The 26816-nt window shown below is 38.7% G+C and overlaps 1 long non-coding RNA gene across 1 annotated transcript; it reads right to left on the bottom strand.

Annotated features, from left to right (window-relative positions):
- Positions 1-15849: 15849 nt before the first annotated feature.
- Positions 15850-16908, bottom strand: LOC133441203 (uncharacterized). The gene is made up of 5 exons (XR_009782410.1): positions 16687-16908; positions 16463-16601; positions 16263-16356; positions 16029-16157; positions 15850-15940 (listed from the first exon to the last, which is right to left on the bottom strand). It is a non-coding gene; the product is annotated as an uncharacterized LOC133441203 (long non-coding RNA).
- Between the last annotated feature and the right edge of the window lie 9908 nt (positions 16909-26816).

Here is a 26816-nt window from a genome sequence, read left to right as displayed (position 1 = left end):
TGGCTACACCCTTGGAGGACTCTGTCCATCAGTCTCTGGAAGGTTGCCGGCGCGCCATGCAAGCCGAACGGCATCACAGTAAACTGATAAAGCCCAGCTGGCGTTCGGAAAGCAGTGTATGGGCGGCTTGACTTCTCCAACGGCACCTGCCAATACCCTTTACAAAGGTCAAGGGTGGTGATGTACTTGGCAGCCCCGATCTTCTCCAACAAGTCATCGATTCTTGGCATAGGGTAGGCGTCAAACTCCGAGATGGAATTGAGCTTCCGAAAGTCCATACATATTCGGAGTGAGCCATCCTTCTTGAAGACGATAACCATGGGACTGCACCACTCTGAGTTGGAAGGCTCGATTACCCCAAGTCTCAACATTTCCTCCACCTCTTGCTGCAGCTTTTCCACCAGCTGTTGTGGGATCCGATAGGGCCGTTGTCGGATTGGCCGTCCATCCTTCAAACGAATGACATGCTCAACAAGGGTGGTTTCTCCTGGGCTTGCAGAGAAAAGGGAAGGAGCCTCCTTGAAGACCTGGAGAAGCTGTGCTGCTTGTTCCGGGGTGAGATGGGCCAGCGTAGGCTTAACAGACGCAGCTGGAGTTTCCAACTCCTCCTCCAGTTCCTCATCGATGTTCACCTCCCTCACCAGCAGAGCCTCCACCGGTGCCTGGGTTGAACGTTCCTTCCATTCCTTGAGCAGGTTCACATGATAGATCTGTCTGGGTTTCTTCTTGTCTGGGTGATTGACCTCGTATGTTACTGGACCCATCTTGCGGGTGATGATGTAGGGACCTTGCCTCTTGGCCAAAAGCTTGCTAGTGGATGAAGGGAGAAGCAGCAGGACTTTTTGGCCAGGCTGGAACTCACGGTGACGGGCCTGTTGGTCATACCAGGTTTTCTGTTTTTTCTGAGCTGTGCGCAGGTTAACCTCGGCCTCCTCATGGTACTTGGCAAGCCGTTCTCTCATCTCCAGTACGAATTGCACCACTCCTCGGTCACTGGTAGTGGTGGAAGCTGCCTCCCAGCTCTTCTGAAGCAGATCCAAGGGCCCCTGCACATCCCAGCCATATAACAGTTCAAACGGGGAAAAACCCGTTGAGGCCTGGGGAACCTCTCGATAGGCGAATAGTAGGAAGGGTAGCCAGCCGTCCCAGTCCTTGCCCGTGTCATCCACAAACTTCTGCAACATCTTCTTCAGGGTCTGGTTGAACCTTTCAACCAGACCGTCAGTCTGTGGGTGGTACGGCGTGGTCTTGATTGCTGAAATGCCTAGTTGTTTATATAAGAGCTGCATCAACCTGGAGGTGAAGTTGGTACCCTGGTCTGTCAGGATCTCGTCCGGTATACCCATCCTGGAGAACAGTTGCACCAGAGCACGCAGAACAGCGGGTGCAGTGATGGTGCGCAGAGGGAAAGCCTCCGGAAAGCGGGTGGCATAGTCACACACCACCAGGATGTACTGGTGACCTCCACTGCTTTTTACCAGGGGACCCACAATGTCCATGGCAATCCGGCGAAAGGGAGTGGAGATAATAGGAAGTGGATGCAGACAAGCTCGGTCAGACTTGCGGGCAGTGCATGTTTTCTGACATGTAGGGCATGTAGTGCAATACCTCTGGACGTCAGTGTACATGGAGGGCCAGTAAAATCGAGAACTGATACGCAAATAAGTCTTATGACGACCAAGGTGTCCGGCCCATGGAAGTGTATGTGCCAAGTGCATGATAAGTGACCTACAGTTAGCAGGGATTACAAGACGTCTGTGGTCATCCTCAACTATGTACAACACATCTTTATCAACAATGAACTTGGCCTTTCCCCCACTATTAGTACTCTTCCCCTCTGTCACTTTAGCAAACACAGATTTTAATGTTGCATCTTCCCTCTGTAACACAGATATATTTTCAGGTAGCTCCCACATTTTACCAGAGAGCAAATTCTCTCGGCCAGGTTCTATTGGCCTTAGCTGCTTCTCAAAGCGGCGTTGACGACGGGATTTTCTTGGCCCCTTAGTGCCCCCCTCACACAGACTACTGTCAAGGTCTAGGAGTGGTTGGACACCAGCTTTTGCTTGGGCTCGAGTGATAACAGGACAAGAAACATTCACATCCCCATTTTCCCCCGAGTCAATGTCCCCTGTCAGTTCTTTTTTTTGGAGTAAATCCATTAGCACAGGCAAATCCCACCCCAAAATGGCAGCTACTGGCAAGTTTTCTACCACTCCAACAGTCATTAGGTATGGCTGTCCATCAGTAGTCAGCTTTGGGATAGGGGTGCATGTCCCCATGAACACACAAAATGTCTGCCTGTCTGCTGTAATCCACATTGCCTACTGGCACCAGACTGTGCCTAACGAGTGACATGAAACTTCCAGTGTCCAACAAAGCAGTCACCTGCTGACCATTAATAGTCACAGTTTTATAACGCTGTACCCGTGCCTCCATCAATCCAGTCTCAGGCCGGGGTGCATAGCAAGCGCCTGTGACCTTGGCTTTGCGTATGGGACACACAGAAGCCTTGTGGCCTGGCTGCTGGCAGTAAAAACAAACAAAGTCCTTACCGGATGCTCGTTGGTTTGGGGCAGTGCTGTTGGTACCTGGAACCTCCTGGGTACTCTCGCTCCTTACCGGCCTGGGCTGGGGTGACTGGAATGTTGGTCGCTGGGCTGTACAGAGGAAGCGTGTAGATGGCCCCCCCTTCCGAGCGTTGAGGTACTGTAATGCCAACTTGGCCGCCTGGAGTCCCTCTGCTGGTTCATGCTCCTTTACCCAGGTCCTCACCTCCGGCGAAAGAACCCGATATAGCTGCTCCAAGATGATGGCTTCCCCAACCTCCTCCTTGGTGCGTTGCTCTGGCCGAATCCAGCGCCTGTAGAGACCCTTCAGCCGGTGGTAGGTCTCGGTGGGGTTCTCGCTTGGTGGCACGATGGTTGATCGGAACTGCTGCCGGTAGGTCTCTGGAGAGATGTCGAACTTTGTCAGCAGCGCATCTTTCAGGTCTGCATAGTAATGAGCTTTCTCCTCATCCATCGCAGTATAGGCCTCCAATGCCTTTCCCGACAACAGTGGAACGAGTCGACAGGCCCACTCCCTCTCTGGCCAATTCCATGTTTTGGCAATACGCTCAAAACGTAACAAATAGTTCTCAATGTCCTCGCCCATTTGATATGGGGGCATTTTTGGCTCTTGCTTCCACTCTGGCCTAGGCTGGTCAGCCCTGCTAGTAGAGTCTTGAAACGGGGGGGAACGATCTTCTGCCGGTGTAGCTTGGCGCCCACGCCGAGGTGCTGGTGTCGGCAGATCAAGTCTAGGGCTCATCGCTGTGCTTGGGGTTGCGACGGCTGGCTGATTAGGTGCAACATTTGGCCTTGTCTGCTGAGTTACTGGAAGAGAGGTCCTCAGGCCTCGTATCTCTGCCAACAGGCTCTCCTCTCTTCTCTGTTGTCCTGCCAAAAAGTCTCTCATCATCATCAGTAGCTCTCCCCCTGGTCCACCACTCGATCCCGGGGCTGGGTGAGCCTCTGATGCACTGCTGGATGACTCGTCTGACGATGATGTTAATGAAGGCTCCGTCTCCCAAGTCTGGTCTGTTTTAACCGCAGATTCCATCTCCACCTCCACCTGCTGCTGCCGCTGGGAACGAAGTCCTGTGCGTTGCCTTGGAAGGCGGGCTGTTTTCTGCATTGCTTTCTTCCGACTGGCCATCCCACTCCTGACACCATATGTGACGGGGTTCTTTTCAGAAAAAACTCTCCAATCAAAAAAAACTGGCAGTCGGATAATATTTAAGTATAATATTATATTTTTATTGTGCCGGCCTTCAAGGATTCAAAGGTGCATCTTTTGTAATAATGCAAGAAAAAAATACTGCAGTTGAAAAAACAAAATTAATTGAAAATGCAAAAAAAATTAAATAAAATAAAACTAAACATTCAATCAGGAAGTTTCTCACAAAGTCAAAGTTTCTACTGAGATGCTGCCTTCTCTACAGCTGATTTAAAAAAACTCCTCATCCCAAGCCAAACCGGCTTCATTTATACCTTTAACCCCTCCCACTACACCTGGATTCAATCACTGATCCCTCTGTTTGGCAATCAGAGTGAATGGGACACAGCTGATGACCATGCAGTGTGTGGATGTGTGTGTGTGCATGTGAGTATACATGTATGAATGAATAAACATAGGACAACTAAGTGTGCACCCTCAATTGAACTACTAAACTGGGGGGGGAAAAAAGGATAATGGTGATCATTAATGGTGCTTAAGACAGAAAGGGAGCGGAGAGAAAGTACAGCATGCGTGTATGAGTGTAGTTGCTTGAATGTATGTTTGTGCACTGCCTGCAGTCAGGGGAGGACCGCACTCAGTGAGGGAGCCGCTCCATCACAGTTACCTAAGGGATAAATGTGTTACACTTTACAATAAGGGTCCAGCAAGCCTTTACTAATGGTTAAGTAATGGTTATGAGCCACTCCTATACATTTATTAAGGTTTATGTCAGGTTACCGTTCATAAGTTCAGGTAAGCTACCTGATAACATACACAGCACCATTAGGAAATGATTACTTAAGACTCTAAATAGTTGTTTAATAATGCCCATCCAGTAAACATGTACACCATTAGTGAATGATTACTAGATGTATTAGGTAGCTGTTACTTAATGCTTATTCACTCCAAATAAACACCATTAGTAAATGATTACTAGGGACATTATTAACGTTTTACTATGTATTAACTAATGTATTACTTAATACTAAGTAATGCATACATAAGGATAAATAATTACATCATGTAACGTTTATTAATGCTTACTAATATATTAATTAACTCTGAGCAGTAGGCATTAATTAACTGTTTATTAATGCATTAACTAATATGCTAATTAATGTTAAGTAATACATAATAATGGTTATTTAACTATTATTACACTGTTAATTAATGCTTAATAATGCATTAACTAACTGTTTATTAATGCATTAACTAATATGCGAATTAATGTTAAGTAATACATAATAATGGTTATTTAACTATTATTAAACTGTTAATTAATGCTTAATAATGCATTAACTAACGTTAATTAAGGGACCCTTATTGTAAAGTGTTACCAAATGTAGATTTGGAGGGCGGGCGTTCTGCTATCAGGCACCACTACTATGGAACCAACTTCCAATCTGGGTTAAGGAGGCTGACACCACCTCCACCTTTAAAACTAAACTTAAAACCTTTCTGTTTAGTAAAGCCTATAGTTAGTGTTTAGTAAACCTCTAGCTGGTGTTGGTAAATCTCTAGGTAGTGTAAACTCTAGTGTGTTAGAGTCAGTAGTCATAGCTGCAGCTTTAGAACAAGACTATAATAGTTAGTCTCAAATATAGCTTGGTGGTAGATATGCTGCTATAGGCTATTATAAATATCTCATAGCTATCATTTTTGTCCATCGTTCCTGTAGTTTCTTGCGCTGGCCTCCTTTTTTCTCTTTTATGCATGTTTGCAGGCCGGAGCGTCGGGAGCTGCTTGCTGGCCTGCCGTTTTGGCCTCCAGTGCACACAGCTGTGTGCCTGCAATTGTGATGATTAGAAAAAATGTGATACAGAAATGGGAGAGGGGGACTATAATTTGATGCCAAAACAATCAAAATCTAATTATATAATCACAATCCAGGTCAAAAACGATATAAACTGTATTTTGCCTGCAGCCATTTTGGAAAGATCCCAAGATTATAGTCTGATGTCAGAATAATCAAAATTGGATTTTCCAATCACATTCCAGGTCAAAAAACATAAAAACGGCTTTTGTGGCAGCCATTTTGGAAAACGGCAGCCATAGTGTTTTTTTTTTTTGCATGGCTAACAGGCTTTTTTGAAAAAGTAGACCTAGAACATACTTTGTGCAAAATTTTGCGCTTGTCTCACAAAGTGAATGATCGTTTCACTAATGTGCCTGGCTAACACAACTTGTTGAAGTTGTTTATTTATAGTAGGATAAGCCCCTTGAGTTGTAACAACTCGTTTACGAGGGGGTCCTACACAAAAAACATCAAGACATAACACAACTCAGCACAATACAGTGAAAGGAGACAAGACAAGACAATACAATACAATACAATACAGACACGAAAACAAAACAAAAACAAACAAACAAACCAAAAAAAAAAAAACAAACAAGACAGACATATACAAAAATCACTTCGACAAAATTGCAACCAGAGTTTGAACAAATATTAGATGAGAAAATAAAAAATATGGTGACAGAGTTAATGAAAGCAGGAGCAGGGTGTTTCAAGGTAGGTGGATAGGACTTGATTAAAACAGATGAATGATTGCGATGATCTGATAACTACAGGTAGATGGTTCCAGTCGTTTGGGCCTTTGAACATGAATGCTTTTGTACCTACTGATTTCCTATTGTGAGGCACTGCAAAGTAAGGATAAGTAGATTGCCTGGTTTGATAATTAGATGTAAGTTGTACAAAATACTGTTTTAAATAAGGCGGGTAATCATAATAAATACATTTAAATATAAATTGAAACCAGTGTGTCTGTCGTCGAGTATGAAGAGAGGGGAAGTGAAGAGACTGGTACATTGAACAATGGTGAGTATGATAAGGACAGTCCAGTATAAATCTGCAGATTCTATTGTACACTTTGTTAAGAGGAGCTAAAACACATTTAGAAGAGGAAGAGTAAACAACATCACAATAATCGAATATCGGAAGGATCAGTTGCACAACCAGTCTCTTTCTAACACAATTTGAAAAAAAAAATTTCTGGATCTATGTAACATGTTAATCCGACAATTCACTTTCCGTAAAATACTTTCAATATGTGAATTAAATGACAAGGTGGGATCCATCCATACACCAAGATATTTTAATTTATCGACCTTCTGCAGAAGTGTGCCATCTTTACAGAATATAGACAGTGAACTTGATATAGATTTCAATTTCAAGTTAGAACCAAAGATCATAGTGACATATATATATATATATATATATATATATATATATATATATATATATATATATATATATATATATATATATATATATATATATATATATATATGTTGTATACATATAACAAATGTTATCTGTTAAAATCTGTTTTATTTTGTTTTAAATAAAAAGTGTAAACTTCTTTATATGTGATTGCTTAATTTACTAATGGTTAACTATGGTCAAGTAATGCTTATGAGGCAGTTAAGCATTAATAATGTATTGCCTAAGGGATACATGTGTTACACTTTACAATAAGGGTCCAGAATAGTTTTTACTAATGGTTAATTATGGTTAAGTAATGCTTATGAGGCTGTTAAGCATTAATAATGTGTTACCTAAGGGATAAATGTGTTACACTTTACAATAAGGGTCCAGAATAGTATTTACTAATGGTTAATTATGGTTAAGTAATGCTTATGAGGCAGTTAAGCATTAATAATGTGTTACCTAAGGGATAAATGTGTTACACTTTACAATAAGGGTCCAGCAAGCCTTTACTAATGGTTAAGTAATGGTTATGAGCCACTCCTATACATTTATTAAGGTTTATGTCAGGTTACCGTTCATAAGGTCAGGTAAGCTACCTGATAACATACACAGCACCATTAGGAAATGATTACTTAAGACTCTAAATAGTTGTTTAATAATTGCCCATCCAGTAAACATGTACACCATTAGCGAATGATTAGTAGATGTATTAGGTAGCTGCTACTTAATGCATATTCACTCCAAATAAACACCATTAGTAAATGATTACTAGGGACATTATTAATGTTTTACTTATGTATTAACTAATGTATTACTTAATACTAAGTCATTCATACATAAGGATAAATAATTACATCATGTAATGTTTATTAATGCTTACTAATGTATTAATTAACTCTGAGCAGTAGGCATTAATTAACTGTAACTAATGCATTAACTAATATGCTAATTAATGTTAAGTAATACATAATAATGGTTATTTAACTATTATTACACTGTTAATTAATGCTTAATAATGCATTAACTAACTGTTTATTAATGCATTAACTAATATGCTAATTAATGTTAAGTAATACATAATAATGGTTATTTAACTATTATTAAACTGTTAATTAATGCTTAATAATGCATTAACTAACGTTAATTAAGGGACCCTTATTGTAAAGTGTTACCAACAAATGTTATCTGTTATCTGTTTTATTTTGTTTTAAATAAAAAGTGTAAACTTCTTTATATGTGATTGCTTAATTTACTAATGGTTAACTATGGTCAAGTAATGCTTATGAGGGAGTTAAGCATTAATAATGTGTTACCTAAGGGATACATGTGTTACACTTTACAATAAGGGTCCAGAAAAGTATTTACTAATGGTTAATTATGGTTAAGTAATGCTTATGAGGCAGTTAAGCATTAATAATGTGTTACCTAAGGGATAAATGTGTTACACTTTACAATAAGGGTCCAGAATAGTATTTACTAATGGTTAATTATGGTTAAGTAATGCTTATGAGGCAGTTAAGCATTAATAATGTGTTACCTAAGGGATAAATGTGTTACACTTTACAATAAGGGTCCAGCAAGCCTTTACTAATGGTTAAGTAATGGTTATGAGCCACTCCTATACATTTATTAAGGTTTATGTCAGGTTACCGTTCATAAGGTCAGGTAAGCTACCTGATAACATACACAGCACCATTAGGAAATGATTACTTAAGACTCTAAATAGTTGTTTAATAATTGCCCATCCAGTAAACATGTACACCATTAGCGAATGATTAGTAGATGTATTAGGTAGCTGCTACTTAATGCATATTCACTCCAAATAAACACCATTAGTAAATGATTACTAGGGACATTATTAATGTTTTACTTATGTATTAACTAATGTATTACTTAATACTAAGTAATTCATACATAAGGATAAATAATTACATCATGTAATGTTTATTAATGCTTACTAATGTATTAATTAACTCTGAGCAGTAGGCATTAATTAACTGTAACTAATGCATTAACTAATATGCTAATTAATGTTAAGTAATACATAATAATGGTTATTTAACTATTATTAAACTGTTAATTAATGCTTAATAATGCATTAACTAACGTTAATTAAGGGACCCTTATTGTAAAGTGTTACCAACAAATGTTATCTGTTATCTGTTTTATTTTGTTTTAAATAAAAAGTGTAAACTTCTTTATATGTGATTGCTTAATTTACTAATGGTTAACTATGGTCAAGTAATGCTTATGAGGGAGTTAAGCATTAATAATGTGTTACCTAAGGGATACATGTGTTACACTTTACAATAAGGGTCCAGAAAAGTATTTACTAATGGTTAATTATGGTTAAGTAATGCTTATGAGGCAGTTAAGCATTAATAATGTGTTACCTAAGGGATAAATGTGTTACACTTTACAATAAGGGTCCAGAATAGTATTTACTAATGGTTAATTATGGTTAAGTAATGCTTATGAGGCAGTTAAGCATTAATAATGTGTTACCTAAGGGATACATGTGTTACACTTTACAATAAGGGTCCAGAATAGTATTTACTAATGGTTAATTATGGTTAAGTAATGCTTATGAGGCAGTTAAGCATTAATAATGTGTTACCTAAGGGATAAATGTGTTACACTTTACAATAAGGGTCCAGCAAGCCTTTACTAATGGTTAAGTAATGGTTATGAGCCACTCCTATACATTTATTAAGGTTTATGTCAGGTTACCGTTCATAAGGTCAGGTAAGCTACCTGATAACATACACAGCACCATTAGGAAATGATTACTTAAGACTCTAAATAGTTGTTTAATAATGCCCATCCAGTAAACATGTACACCATTAGCGAATGATTAGTAGATGTATTAGGTAGCTGCTACTTAATGCATATTCACTCCAAATAAACACCATTAGTAAATGATTACTAGGGACATTATTAATGTTTTACTTATGTATTAACTAATGTATTACTTAATACTAAGTAATTCATACATAAGGATAAATAATTACATCATGTAATGTTTATTAATGCTTACTAATGTATTAATTAACTCTGAGCAGTAGGCATTAATTAACTGTAACTAATGCATTAACTAATATGCTAATTAATGTTAAGTAATACATAATAATGGTTATTTAACTATTATTAAACTGTTAATTAATGCTTAATAATGCATTAACTAACGTTAATTAAGGGACCCTTATTGTAAAGTGTTACCAACAAATGTTATCTGTTATCTGTTTTATTTTGTTTTAAATAAAAAGTGTAAACTTCTTTATATGTGATTGCTTAATTTACTAATGGTTAACTATGGTCAAGTAATGCTTATGAGGGAGTTAAGCATTAATAATGTGTTACCTAAGGGATACATGTGTTACACTTTACAATAAGGGTCCAGAAAAGTATTTACTAATGGTTAATTATGGTTAAGTAATGCTTATGAGGCAGTTAAGCATTAATAATGTGTTACCTAAGGGATAAATGTGTTACACTTTACAATAAGGGTCCAGAATAGTATTTACTAATGGTTAATTATGGTTAAGTAATGCTTATGAGGCAGTTAAGCATTAATAATGTGTTACCTAAGGGATACATGTGTTACACTTTACAATAAGGGTCCAGAAAAGTATTTACTAATGGTTAATTATGGTTAAGTAATGCTTATGAGGCAGTTAAGCATTAATAATGTGTTACCTAAGGGATAAATGTGTTACACTTTACAATAAGGGTCCAGAATAGTATTTACTAATGGTTAATTATGGTTAAGTAATGCTTATGAGGCAGTTAAGCATTAATAATGTGTTACCTAAGGGATACATGTGTTACACTTTACAATAAGGGTCCAGCAAGCCTTTACTAATGGTTAATTATGGTTAAGTAATGCTTATGAGGCAGTTAAGCATTAATAATGTGTTACCTAAGGGATAAATGTGTTACACTTTACAATAAGGGTCCAGCAAGCCTTTACTAATGGTTAAGTAATGGTTATGAGCCACTCCTATACATTTATTAAGGTTTATGTCAGGTTACCGTTCATAAGTTCAGATAAGCTACCTGATAACATACACAGCACCATTAGGAAATGATTACTTAAGACTCTAAATAGTTGTTTAATAATGCCCATCCAGTAAACATGTACACCATTAGTGAATGATTACTAGATGTATTAGGTAGCTGTTACTTAATGCTTATTCACTCCAAATAAACACCATTAGTAAATGATTACTAGGGACATTATTAACGTTTTACTATGTATTAACTAATGTATTACTTAATACTAAGTAATGCATACATAAGGATAAATAATTACATCATGTAACGTTTATTAATGCTTACTAATGTATTAATTAACTCTGAGCAGTAGGCATTAATTAACTGTTTATTAATGCATTAACTAATATGCTAATTAATGTTAAGTAATACATAATAATGGTTATTTAACTATTATTACACTGTTAATTAATGCTTAATAATGCATTAACTAACTGTTTATTAATGCATTAACTAATATGCGAATTAATGTTAAGTAATACATAATAATGGTTATTTAACTATTATTAAACTGTTAATTAATGCTTAATAATGCATTAACTAACGTTAATTAAGGGACCCTTATTGTAAAGTGTTACCAAATGTAGATTTGGAGGGCGGGCGTTCTGCTATCAGGCACCACTACTATGGAACCAACTTCCAATCTGGGTTAAGGAGGCTGACACCACCTCCACCTTTAAAACTAAACTTAAAACCTTTCTGTTTAGTAAAGCCTATAGTTAGTGTTTAGTAAACCTCTAGCTGGTGTTGGTAAATCTCTAGGTAGTGTAAACTCTAGTGTGTTAGAGTCAGTAGTCATAGCTGCAGCTATAGAACAAGACTATAATAGTTAGTCTCAAATATAGCTTGGTGGTAGATATGCTGCTATAGGCTATTATAAATATCTCATAGCTATCATTTTTGTCCATCGTTCCTGTAGTTTCTTGCACTGGCCTCCTTTTTTCTCTTTTATGCATGTTTGCAGGCCGGAGCGTCGGGAGCTGCTTGCTGGCCTGCCGTTTTGGCCTCCAGTGCACACAGCTGTGTGTCTGCAATTGTGATGATTAGAAAAAATGTGATACAGAAATGGGAGAGGGGGACTATAATTTGATGCCAAAACAATCAAAATCTAATTATATAATCACAATCCAGGTCAAAAACGATATAAACTGTATTTTGCCTGCAGCCATTTTGGAAAGATCCCAAGATTATAGTCTGATGTCAGAATAATCAAAATTGGATTTTCCAATCACATTCCAGGTCAAAAAACATATAAAAACGGCTTTTGTGGCAGCCATTTTGGAAAACGGCAGCCATAGTGTTTTTTTTTTGCATGGCTAACAGGCTTTTTTGAAAAAGTAGACCTAGAACATACTTTGTGCAAAATTTTGCGCTTGTCTCACAAAGTGACACAGCAAAAAAAACAGGGTTTACGGCTGTGTATACCACCGGTATTTTAGGCACTAGCACGGGAATTTATGTAAGGTAAACCAGCCGAAAACTAAAAATGTTCCCGGTCCAGAAACACCCGTATTGTACTGGGACCTCCTGCTGTGTTTGGAGTAGCCAGCTCAGCAGGGTGCCATGCTGGCTATTGTCACACAAAGGTGTGACATTCCAGACTTGAGGGGGGTGGGGGGTAACTTCACCGACCCAAGCCTCACCCCCCAACCCCCCCCAAGCCTCACCCCCCCACCCCCCTCCAAGCCCCACCCCCCCAACCCCCCCCCCCCCTCTTCTTCTTCTGACATCAGGTCAAGGGTTGCACGCGCCCACAGCCATTTCAGCGGGAGTCTCTACACATCTAGCCCTGGAGGCCAGCAACTGCAAAATATAGAGTAGCAATTAAAATGTGTATAATTTTTACCAATATTCAATTAACACTAAATTAAAAACATCTCAGTTCCATATACTGTAACACACTATCCCAGGGCTTAAAGTAAAAAAAAATCCTGAGCCTGAACTTTTTTCCTGGAGCGGGGACACATGCGCTCGGCAATTTGGCAAGCAACAAAAATGACATAATTTGAATATTATTTTCCTTTTCACTATGGATGCTAGTTGTCATTGTGTTTGAAGGGGTATAAGATGAACTACAATCTAAAATATGAATATTTTAAATTAAAGGTCATAATGTTATAAGGGCAGGAGAAACTCAGGCAGGCTAATTAATTGGTGGAATTATTGATTAGCAACCATTTAATTCAGTAAAGGACAATATATATATATATATATATATATATATATATATATATATATATATATATATATATATATATATATATATATATATATATATATATATATAAACTTTATTACGGGCTCTAGACCCATTATCAAGACATACAACATAAAAAATAAATAACAACTACATAAACACATAAAAACATACTCTTATTCATGAGAGTCTTAAAAGGCACCCATACCAATGTTTCCATAGATAGGATTGATATCTGACAGAACTGCATCTGGGGCTTGTGAGCTTCATTATGATACAGTTTTGCGAATCATCAAGTCTAGACATAAACCTAAACATCAGGTTCCTCAAGAGAGCCTGTAGAGTGCTTAGGCCTGAGTCACAGAAGAGTTTACTAGCACTGGTACTCCTGGGCTTTTTCAGCAGTATCCTCAGACAGTCATTGTATGCTACCTGAAGTTTGCGCAGGGTCTCCTTTTTGTAGTTGACCCATAATGGGGCTGCATACATAGGGGTGCAGTAAGCACGAAACAAGCTCACTTTCACATCATCGGAACAATAATGGAATTTCCTGACTAGCATGTTTGCTTGGACATACAACATGCGTCTCTGCCTGTACATGTCAGCATCATCTTCCATCTTGTCAGTGATTATGTGCCCAAGATATTTTGTACAGTTAGACACACAAAGGGATTGCCCTGACAGGTAAAACATTGGAAAGTGCAGCATCTGATCCTCCTTGGTCCTACATATCAATACAACACTCTTTTTTGCATTGTACTGTATATCAAACTCAACCCCATACTCGGAGCATATATCCAACAGCTGCTGGAACCCAACAGTGCTGGGGGACATAATGGCCAAATCGTCTGCGTACATCAGATGGTTTAACAGAGTGTTCCCTATCAGACAACCTGTCTTACACTTCCCCAACTGCTTGGACAGGTTGTCCATGTATAGGTTGAACAGGGCTGGAGCGGCCATGCTAAGATGCTAACGGAGGCTAACGGACAGAAAATGTATCGGTGATTGGTGACAGTGAAAGTTACGGAAGAGAAAATGAGCGAGTGTTGAAATAAAGACAGTAATGTACCAGATATAGTGCTATTTTACCAGAAAACAGTCTAAGTTTTAGATAAAAAGTCGGGAGAGATCTGAGCCTGCAAACGCCGTGAGACGGCAGCAGCACAGACCGCAAACACCAGGAAGTGACGCGATGCGTGACGCAATACGTTACCCAATCAGCAAGCAATCAGCCTCTCAGCCTGCTATGTCATCAAAGAATTAATGTTAAGTAATACATAATAATGGTTATTTAACTATTATTACACTGTTAATTAATGCTTAATAATGCATTAACTAACTGGAGGGCTGGAGACAGAAGCCCCCCCTGCCGTACACCATTGCCTACACTGAAGGGTGAGGATAGACTGTTTCCCCATTTAAACTGCATACCTTGCTTGCCATACCAGTAAACCAGGATACCTATGATGCATCCAGGCACACCCCTAAGCATGAGTTTAGTAAAAAGCTTATGGTGATTTACTCTGTCAAATGCCTCGGAAGCATCAATAAATCCTAAAAGCATTGTAGAGCCCTGACTTCTGTAAGATTCAACAGCTTCTTTCAAGGCATAGATACATAGATCTGTACTATGCTTAGGCTTAAAACCAAATTGATGTTCTGTGGTGTAAATGAACTCACTCAGTCTATCTAGTGGCATCTTTTCTAGAACCTATATATATATATATATATATATATATATATATATATATATAGATATATACACACACACACATTTTTTTTTATTGTCCTTTACTGAATTAAATGGTTGGTAATCAATATTTTTTTTTAATTCTGGTGCTATGCCCATACCTGTCAAGTCTCCCGTTTTGGCTGGGAAACTACCGTATTTTATTAGTATTTTCCTGTAAATTTCCCGTTTTATGATATAATAATTTTTTAAAAGGGTTATTGTGCCTCTACAAACTGAATTGTCACTAACCTCGCAAGAACTGCCCCTTGCTGTCGCCTGGAGGGCAGTTCTCACAAAGTTAGTGGCAACAACGGGAAAAAAAACAACAAATCAGATGGATGGATGTAATGAGAAAGACATTTCTGCCAGAAAAGCGAAAACAATCTTGTAAATATATCTAAAAATGGGAGCCAGAGACACACATGAGTGACAATGACAAATTAAAAGAAAATGTTTCACTTGAAGACAATCGATTTGTATATAAACTGAAAATATTTAAAATAAATAAATGTGCTTTAATTCCCCTTTGTTTTCATTTAGACTCTATTATAGGAACTACATACATAGGAATGTCAACAGCATTTCAGTGTCAACAAAGGTACATAAAGAGCATATAATTGTAGTTTGTAAGTTATTGAGGTAGATATTTTAAATATTTTGTAAACCTGTCTTAAAATGTAATACTTGTTGGGCTGGTTGGACAGCGGGTGGCGGAAAATTTCCCTTATTTTTATATCCAAAACTTGACAGGTATGTATGCCATGAGTATTCATATACAGAAATCCCTTGTTTTTGTGGGGGTTACGTTCCAAAAAGAACCCGTGATAAGTGGTATCCGCATAGTAGCAACCTTTTTTTTTTTTTTTTTTTTTACAATTACCATTGTAGGCTTCAGATTGCGGAGATCAGCACGGCCTCGCACGTATTTCACTTCTCTTCTGATGCCGCTGCATCCCGACTCGCGCTGTAGCGTAGTTTTCTGTTGGAATATGCATCATAAGTGCTCAGCAATACCTTTTCACGTCAACCCTATTGACTAGACACATTTTCAGATTTGCAAAACCCACCATGCGTTCAAAGTTACTGTTGTCAATGAGATGCACTTCCTCCTCGTCAAACTGCTTCCATTTCAGGATATCATCCTCAGCGAAAAGCTTCTCCAGGGGGGTTAGCTTCATCTTCTTCCTCGTTTGAAGCTTAAAAGAAAAAAGTAATTCAAACTCAAAACAACATACAATCATTGATTTTTTTAAATAAAGTATGATTAAAAGAACGTTTAATGTTTATTGAAGTGTACTCACTGAAACAGTCTCATCCTCCGATTCCTCGCTCTCCTCCCCTCTTGGCTCGTCAGTCTGCTTGCGTCCCTCCTTGCCGAAGACACCAGGCTGTCAGCTGCAGCAGGTAAGTGTAATCAGACAGTCGGAAACAAATAAGTAATACAGAACATGTGCAGGAAATCAGTATGTGTACAAATCTAAATTCATTCAATTGACATTACCTGTTCTGTTTCTGCAGGATCATGTGCAGCAAGGATTTTCTCATTGATCCGGTTCCTCAGCATCCTCTTCCTCTAGCGTATGCTTAGAGCCAGGGTCCATGACAGTTGCTTCTCCAAGGAAGTTTCTCACCTGGTCTGTCTGAAAAATATGAACATGTAATTTAGATTTAATTAGAGTAATAAAAAATACATGATGAATTTGTCTCAGTGACATTGATTTTTACCTGATATCGCTTTAATAGATCAGTCCAGATTGTCTTCTTTAGACAGGAGACTCACAGTGAATCTCCATCTCGGACTGTGAAATGGTTCTTCAGCTTTTGCAAGATTGGTAGGACTTGGCCGCAGGTGGAGCTCTTTTCAGTTGAGGCACAAAGGGTTGATGTGTACAGGATCTCCATGAGTTCAATAAATTCATCTGCTTTTCTGTAGTCCTCATTTGTCAGTTTGGAGAGTGTTTTGGAAAAAAGGAAAACAAAATAATCATTCATTAATTAATTAATCTTAATTCACACTACACTAGTTTGTTGATCAAATTATTCTCAATTTAATCATGAATCAAACAATATGTAATTAATATGTAACAAATAAAAATCAAACAATATGTAATTAATATGTAACAATTTTAAAATCTGTAATAACTTTAATTTACAATTATAATATGGTGTTTAATAGGAGGAATAATGTAATGCAATGCAGTGTATTGACAGAGTATCTTACTTGTTGCTGCCGCCGGGTCCGTCTTCCGTCTTCCGTCTTCCGTCTTCCGCTCCGTTTTCCCGGTATTTTTAAATATGCCACAGTCCCTCACATATAATCCGTGGGTGATTAAATGTTGCCAATCCGTCAGTTCTCTTACCATAATATAACCACACTTTAGACTGTTTTGATTTTCCACCGCTTCCCTCCATTTTGTTTGAATTTGTCTAAACAGTACACTGCGCAGCCGCGGATGTGACGTAATACTCAGAGCGTGCGCGGGGGGCGGGGGGGGGAGAGAGAGAGAGAGAGAGAGAAAAAAAAAAAAACCTGCCAGGACTCGAAATGAAGATTCGAAATGCGCATTTTTAAACGAATCTCGAATTTTGGGATTTCGGTTCCGGTTCCAAAATTGGAACCATACTTTTTTTGTCATCCCCTCCCACAAACAAAGGCCTTAAAGGTCCCCTGCTGTTCCTCTACCCGTGGCAAAAAAGTGGGGTCAGTAAACTCCCGATTACAGCTCAGAAATGGCCGTTTTTCACAGTAAACTTCTTTCACCAGTAAATTCCCAATAACATCCACATACACCCAGCAAACACAAACATTACCGGTTAAATGCTATGTCAGCATATTCCCATAAACTCATCTTTTTGTGCTGTGTGAATGATCGTTTCACTAATGTGCCTGGCTAACACAACTTGTTGAAGTTGTTTATTTATAGTAGGATAAGCCCCTTGAGTTGTAACAACTCGTTTACGAGGGGGTCCTACACAAAAAACATCAAGACATAACACAACTCAGCACAATACAGTGAAAGGAGACAAGACAAGACAATACAATACAATACAATACAGACACGAAAACAAAACAAAAACAAACAAACAAACCAAAAAAAAAAAAAAAACAAGACAGACATATACAAAAATCACTTCGACAAAATTGCAACCAGAGTTTGAACAAATATTAGATGAGAAAATAAAAAATATGGTGACAGAGTTAATGAAAGCAGGAGCAGGGTGTTTCAAGGTAGGTGGATAGGACTTGATTAAAACAGATGAATGATTGCGATGATCTGATAACTACAGGTAGATGGTTCCAGTCGTTTGGGCCTTTGAACATGAATGCTTTTGTACCTACTGATTTCCTATTGTGAGGCACTGCAAAGTAAGGATAAGTAGATTGCCTGGTTTGATAATTAGATGTAAGTTGTACAAAATACTGTTTTAAATAAGGCGGGTAATCATAATAAATACATTTAAATATAAATTGAAACCAGTGTGTCTGTCGTCGAGTATGAAGAGAGGGGAATGTAATGATAATTGTTGATAAGGACAGTCCAGTATAAATCTGCAGATTCTATTGTACACTTTGTTAAGAGGAGCTAAAACACATTTAGAAGAGGAAAAGTAAACAACATCACAATAATCGAATATCGGAAGGATCAGTTGCACAACCAGTCTCTTTCTAACACAATTTGAAAAAACATTTTCTGGATCTATGTAACATGTTCATCCGACAATTCACTTTCCGTAAAATACTTTCAATATGTGAATTAAATGACAAGGTGGGATCCATCCATACACCAAGATATTTTAATTTATCGACCTTCTGCAGAAGTGTGCCATCTTTACAGAATATAGACAGTGAACTTGATATAGATTTCAATTTCAAGTTAGAACCAAAGATCATAGTGACATATATATATATATATATATATATATATATATATATATATATATATATATATATATATATATATATATATATATATATATATATATATATATATATATATATATATATATATATGTTGTATACATATGACAAATGTTATCTGTTAAAATCTGTTTTATTTTGTTTTAAATAGAAAGTGTAAACTTCTTTATATGTGATTGCTTAATTTACTAATGGTTAACTATGGTCAAGTAATGCTTATGAGGGAGTTAAGCATTAATAATGTGTTACCTAAGGCAGGGGTTCTTAACCTTTCTGACCTTGGGGCCCAATTTTTTCAGTACAGAGTGGCCCGAGGCCCATTAAATATTAACACTGTATAGCAGCGAAGGTCCAGAACATCATAATATATATATATATATATATATATATATATATATATATATATATATATATATATATATATATATATATATATATATATATATATATATATATATATATTCAAGTAGCCTCATAGTTGTATCAACATCTGCATCTGACTGTTATATTAAAAAAGTACATATTTGCCCATTAACATGTGTAACTTCAATTACACATTTTTTTCTCTTAAAAATAAAATAAATAAATAAGATTTTATTTTATTTTTCAAATGCTATCTTATTTTATTTCTCTACCAGCAGTTTGAATTTCCCCTTTTCTTTGTTAATTGTCTCAACACATTTTTATAATAAATTAATATAAACACATCTTAACAATTTAACAGTTTTGCAGTTTTTCTTTCTTCCCCTTAATCTTATGCCCTCACAATCTGTCGTTCAGTGAGAGAACTGAGCTCTAATTTCTCCTGCCAGGACTTTAAATCTGGGCTGGATGGTGTCAGGTTCTCATATGCATGTGAAGGTGCTCATTGATGAACCTGGAACGATATTTAGTTAATTATGTTAATTGTGGAGAAAGCTGCTTCACAGCTGTATGTGGACCCAAACATGTTTAAGATGGTCAGCTTATTTTCTGTGACTTCAGTTCAGACTTGAGTGGATATGTTTGATGAAAAACTTTGTGTTTTGTTTCAGTGGCGTTTCACTTTCGCACTTTGAACGCCACGGTCTCTGAACGTATGAGACACTGGTTTTTCCCAGTGGGAAGACTGAACCAGGATGAATCTGTCCATTCTGGGTTGAACTTCCCTTTCCACCTGTTAGGCTTCTCATCTCTGTAAGAGTCAAGCTAATTACTTACTAAGTAACTTACTAAGTTTTATTTACCTTAATAAGTTGTCAGGACTGCGCGTGTCGGATTTCATCCGAGCCTGATCAGCTGAGCCGGGCAGAACCCGCAGCTCTCTGGCCGCTGCAGCAGAGTCACTTTCCGATGCTTTAGCGAGCCCGAACAACAGTCCAGTCCAGACGACACATCTACATCTACCATCCTTCAGCAGTAACGATGGAGCCCACCGCCCGAGCGGCACCGACCTCCCCGGCCGCGCGGACGAGTCAGGATAAATGATCAGGCCGCGCTCGCTCGCTCTGGGCGCAGACCCAAGTAATCGATCCCTGATCCTGGCGGATCTAAACCTACTCTGTGCAAAATGAAGGATTTTCTCTATAAATACACACCATTTCTCTTACTATTACACCTAGAGCTAGCTGAGGGTCTTCTTCTCCTCATTTGGTCGGGAGTTGCTATGCAGTCCCGCGGCCCCCGCGGCCCACACGTACAAAACTGATTTTTTTTCGCGGCCCACTAGATGGCGCTCGCGGCCCAAGTGTGGGCCGCGGCCCTATGGTTAAGAATCACTGACCTAAGGGATACATGTGTTACACTTTACAATAAGGGTCCAGAAAAGTATTTACTAATGGTTAATTATGGTTAAGTAATGCTTATGAGGCAGTTAAGCATTAATAATGTGTTACCTAAGGGATAAATGTGTTACACTTTACAATAAGGGTCCAGAATAGTATTTACTAATGGTTAATTATGGTTAAGTAATGCTTATGAGGCTGTTAAGCATTAATAATGTGTTACCTAAGGGATAAATGTGTTACACTTTACAATAAGGGTCCAGAATAGTATTTACTAATGGTTAATTATGGTTAAGTAATGCTTATGAGGCAGTTAAGCATTAATAATGTGTTACCTAAGGGATAAATGTGTTACACTTTACAATAAGGGTCCAGAATAGTATTTACTAATGGTTAATTATGGTTAAGTAATGCTTATGAGGCTGTTAAGCATTAATAATGTGTTACCTAAGGGATAAACGTGTTACACTTTACAATAAGGGTCCAGAATAGTATTTACTAATGGTTAATTATGGTTAAGTAATGCTTATGAGGCAGTTAAGCATTAATAATGTGTTACCTAAGGGATAAATGTGTTACACTTTACAATAAGGGTCCAGCAAGCCTTTACTAATGGTTAAGTAATGGTTATGAGCCACTCCTATACATTTATTAAGGTTTATGTCAGGTTACCGTTCATAAGGTCAGGTAAGCTACCTGATAACATACACAGCACCATTAGGAAATGATTACTTAAGACTCTAAATAGTTGTTTAATAATGCCCATCCAGTAAACATGTACACCATTAGCGAATGATTAGTAGATGTATTAGGTAGCTGTTACTTAATGCTTATTCACTCCAAATAAACACCATAAGTAAATGATTACTAGGGACATTATTAACGTTTTACTTATGTATTAACTAATGTATTACTTAATACTAAGTAATGCATACATAAGGATAAATTATTACATCATGTAACGTTTATTAATGCTTACTAATGTATTAATTAACTCTGAGCAGTAGGCATTAATTAACTGTTTATTAATGCATTAACTAATATGCTAATTAATGTTAAGTAATACATAATAATGGTTATTTAACTATTATTAAACTGTTAATTAATGCTTAATAATGCATTAACTAACGTTAATTAAGGGACCCTTATTGTAAAGTGTTACCCTACATTTAGATACTCTAGGAACTACGAGTAAACCTGCACTCCGAGAACGGAGAGCTCTGCCAGGAACATAAGGCACTATCAGGTCTTGTAAATACTGCGGAGCTAAGCCGTTTTGGGCTTTATATGCAAGTAATACCATTTTAAATTTTAAATTTCAGCTGTAACTTGGTGAGCTTGGCGTGTTCTTTTCACATATGAAGCAGAAAGAAAGGACTCTGCTGTTCCAGAAGAAGCCACGCCCGCCTCTACAAGAGCTCCTATCCACCCACTGTCCTGGAGCAGGGTACCAAGAAATCTCAAGGCAGCCAACTCTATGTGGAGACCCCCAAACATAACAACAAATTGATCTTTGCCATACAGTTCAGGGGCCTCATTTAAAATGGACTGCGTAGGAGTCATACTAAAAGTGCACGTACGCTCAAAAGCCGAAAATGCCGGGCGCAAAAAAAAATCCGGATCAATAAAACCATGTGCACGCAGATTTTCACGCAACGTTCCTTTATGAATCACAGACCTGCGCAGCTGAATCCGCCTCTAATCCCGCCCTCTACACGCCCATAAATGCATATGAATGAGCCTACTGAGCATGCGCAGTGGCTTCCTGCAGCCTGTTTGTGCGTCAGAATGAATTAGAAGTAGCAGCCACCGTGAGACTGACTTTCACGGAGACAGAGATGTTGTAGATGATGTGGAGGACAGGAAAACCACATTATTTGGTGGTCACAGTAAAAGTTAGAATAACTATATAAATAGTATACAATAAAATAAAGCGAGTGAGTGGCAGCACGCCGTTGCTGCGCTAAACGCCGTGAGTTCCCCGGCGCAACAGGGGGGACACGTCCCCCCGTCTTTTCAAAATCATGTTTTTTTCCCCTTACTTTTTAAAGTTTAAAAACTAACGGTAGGCTCAGCCTTAAATTGCAAATTATCAAGACACTGTATGAAAGCGATACGAAAACGGCCCCGCAGCCCCGCTTCACCCCCCACTGCCCCTCCTCCTCCCTCCCCTCAGAGCTGCTCAGGGCGGGTTTATGGTTCTGCGTCAGCAACGCAGAGCCTACGGCGTAGGCCTACGGCGTAGGCTCTGCGTCGTTTTAACGCGGGACCCTAATTTAGGCACCATATACAAGCAGCACCTAAAGGTTTCACGCGCGCGTAAAACTCATATATATGAAAAACAATCTGTGTCCCTTTAGGGAAGAAACGAGGGGCTCCGTGGGGCTCCCTAAACGCAGCCCCTCATTTGTTCTGTCCTAAAGCGGTGGGTGAAGAGGAGGCTGCAGCTCCAGCAGCACCAGAGTCCTGACTGACTGAGCTTCACACAGAGGGACACGATCAGCGCTATTTTATTTTATTATTTTATTATTTTAAGCCTGACATATGTTGTGATATGTGATGACATTATTAAGAGTATGACATGAATCTGGCTTCATTTCACCACCTCACAGCCTGCGTCGCCGGTTCCCCGTGTCTTAAGTAAATTCTTACGGGAGGGTCCGAGTTGCCGTAAAGATAAGCAGATTTTTCGGTTAGTTTTTTTCTTTTTAGATCCGAGGATTTGTGTAGAAGGTGGCTTCCACAACTTTCAGGCGCTTTTTCTGCGCAAGCAAGCTTTATAGATGAGGCCCCTGGTTAGGTTCAGAGAGTCTGTTACTACGGTAACTGACCAGGTTAGGTTCAGAGAGTCTGTTACTACGGTAACTGACCAGGTTAGGTTCAGAGAGTCTGTTACTACAGTAACTGACCAGGTTCAGAGAGTCTGTTACTACGGTAACTGACCAGGTTCAGAGAGTCTGTTACTACGGTAACTGACCAGGTTAGGTTCAGAGAGTCTGTTACTACGGTAACTGACCAGGTTCAGAGAGTCTGTTACTACGGTAACTGACCAGGTTCAGAGAGTCTGTTACTACGGTAACTGACCAGGTTAGATTCAGAGAGTCTGTTACTACGGTAACTGACCAGGTTCAGAGAGTCTGTTACTACGGTAACTGACCAGGTTAGGTTCAGAGAGTCTGTTACTACGGTAACTGACCAGGTTAGGTTCAGAGCGTCTGTTACTACGGTAACTGACCGAGAGCTTAAGTTACCTCTCTTTGTGAAACGGAAAACTCAGAGTTTCCCTCATTTCAGGGTTAACAGACTCCGAGTTTTCACTAAACCTGCTTTGTGAAACGGGCCCCAGGTGAGTCTTCAACCTGGACTTAAATAAACTGAATGTTTGAGCTGATCTGAGGCTTTCTCGGAGTTTGTTCCAGACATGTGGATCAGCTAAACATGTCTGGTTCTGGTACAATTACAAAATAATAAACTAAAGAAATGGATGGCATGAAAAGTTACACATTTACACCCTAACACGTGGCATTTATGATGAAAGCAGGAGCGTGCAGCAAAACAGATCAAAGGACTTAAGAAATAATATTGCAGGGACCTACAGTGCCTTGAAAAGTATTTGCCCCCCTTGAACTTTGTGACCTTTTGCCACATTTCAGGCTTCAAACATAAAGATATAAAACTGTAATTTTTTGTGAAGAATCAACAACAAGTGGGACACAATCATGAAGTGGAACGAAATGTATTGGAAATTTCAAACTTTTTTAACAAATAAAAAACGGAAAAATTGGGCGTGCAAAATTATTCACCCCCTTAAGTTAATACTTTGTAGCACCACCTTTTGCTGCGATTACAGCTGTAAGTCACTTGGGGTTTGTCTCTATCAGTTTTGCTCATCGAGAGACTGAACTTTTTGCCCATTCCTCCTTGCAAAACAGCTGGAGCTCAGTGAGGTTGGATGGAGAGCGTTTGTGAACAGCAGTTTTCAGTTCTTTCCAAAAATTCTCCATTGGATTCAGGTCTGGACTTTGACTTGGCCATTCTAACACCTGGATATGTTTTTTTGTGAACCATTCCATTGTAGATTTTGCTTTATGTTTTGGATCATTGTCTTGTTGGAAGACAAATCTCCGTCCCAGTCTCAGGTCTTTTGCAGACTCCATCAGGTTTTCTTCCAGAATGGTCCTGTATTTGGCTCCATCCATCTCCCCATCAATGTTAACCATCTTCCCTGTCCCTGCTGAAGAAAAGCCCAAACCATGATGCTGCCACCACCATGTTTGACAGTGGGGATGGTGTGTTGAGGGTGATGAGCCGTGTTGCTTTTACGCCAAACATAACGTCTTGCATTGTTGCCAAAAAGTTAGATTTTGGTCTGATCTGACCAGAGCAGCTTCTTCCACATGTTTGTGTCTCCCCGGTGGCTTGTGGCAAACTTTAAACAACACTTTATATGGATACCTTTAAGAAATGGCTGTCTTCTTGCCACTCTTCCATAAAGGCCAGAATTGTGCAGTATACGACTGATTGTTGTCGTATGGACAGAGTCTCCCACCTCAGCTGTAGGTGACCCCTGACCTCTGCAGTTCATCCAGAGTGATCATGACCTCTGACCTCTGACCTCTGCAGTTCATCCAGAGTGATCATGACCCCTGACCTCTGACCTCTGCAGTTCATCCAGAGTGATCCTGGGCCTCTTAGTTGCATCTCTGATCAGTCTTCTCCTTGTATGAGCTGAAAGTAGAGGGACGACCAGGTCTTGGTAGATTTGGTCTGATACTCCTTCCATTTCAATATTATCGCTTGCACAGTGCTCCTTGGGATGTTTAAAAGCTTAGGAAATCTTTTTTTATCCAAATCCAGCTTTAAACTTCTCCACAACAGTATCTGGGACCTGTCTGGTGTGTTCCTTGTTCTTCATGATGCTCTCTCTTTAAACAGACCTCTGAGACGATCACAGTGCAGGTGTATTTATACGGCGACATGTTTACACACAGGTGGATTCCATTTATCATCATTAGTCATTTAGGTCAACACTGGATCATTCAGAATCCTCACTGAACTTCTGGACAGAGTTTGCTGCACTGAAAGTAAAGGGGGTGAATAATTTTGCACACCCACTTTTTCAGTTTTTTATTTGTTAAAAAGGTTTGAAATTTCCAATACATTTCGTTCCACTTCATGATTGTGTCCCACTTGTTGTTGATTCTTCACAAAAAATTACAGTTTTATTTCTTTATGTTTGAAGCCTGAAATGTGGCAAAAGGTCACAAATTTCAAGGGGGCCAAATACTTTCACAAGGCACTGCAAATTCATTTCCCTTTCTAAAAAAACAGCTCATGTTATGAAAAGAAAAAACAAGTTATGAAAACGCAGTTATTGTTGCACAGTGAGATAGATTGTGATGTTATCTTGCATCTGTAAATGAGTATGTGGGTTTTATGACCTGTAACTGAACTTTGACTCATTTCCGTTTCATTTCTTTGGAAATGAAAGTGAAACTTTGTTCTTCAGTGTAAAAGCTGAGGCTCAATATCGTGCTGACATTAGAAGGGAGAGAGTTGTACTTGGAACAACTTCATCTTAGGATAAACTTGTTTGAACTACGTGGTAATTCAGCACGGGAGATATTTATCAAGGTACGTAATTCTTTAAACTTGTAGACTAGTTAGTTTTCTATAAATAAAAAAAAAATCGGGCTGTGTTTTGTCATATACTAGGCAATACAGAAAGAAATATGGGTATGATTATTAAACATTATTTACGCTTTTACTTAAGTCAGAGGAAAAAAACGGAATATACATAATAAAAATCTATGAGAGGTGTGTTGATTTAACGAGTTAGATTCTTTTTGTGTATGAGCGGGTGCGGCTCGTATAGGCCTATGCCGGTAGCCGGGCATATGACCGGGCCCTTTGCAGCAATTTACCACAAACTCACATTTTCTTGCTGACAGAGTGTGTCTATGATTGTTCTAACGGTAGCTACTTGTAAACCTGCTCCCTGAGCATGATGCAGCAGCTTCTGGCGGCCCGGGCCCGGGGATGAATCGCTGCATACAACGCCAGGTTCATCTCCCACAGGAGGAGGATTAATGGTTTCACGTCCTCTTGAACTCTCTCTTCAAAATATATATTCTACAATATTGAATATATATAGAGCCGCAATCTGCAAAGAC

This window comes from Cololabis saira, chromosome 3 (assembly GCF_033807715.1).
Source record: "Cololabis saira isolate AMF1-May2022 chromosome 3, fColSai1.1, whole genome shotgun sequence".
Lineage (NCBI taxonomy): Eukaryota > Metazoa > Chordata > Actinopteri > Beloniformes > Belonidae > Cololabis > Cololabis saira.
This window is presented reverse-complemented; position numbering and strand designations above follow the sequence as displayed.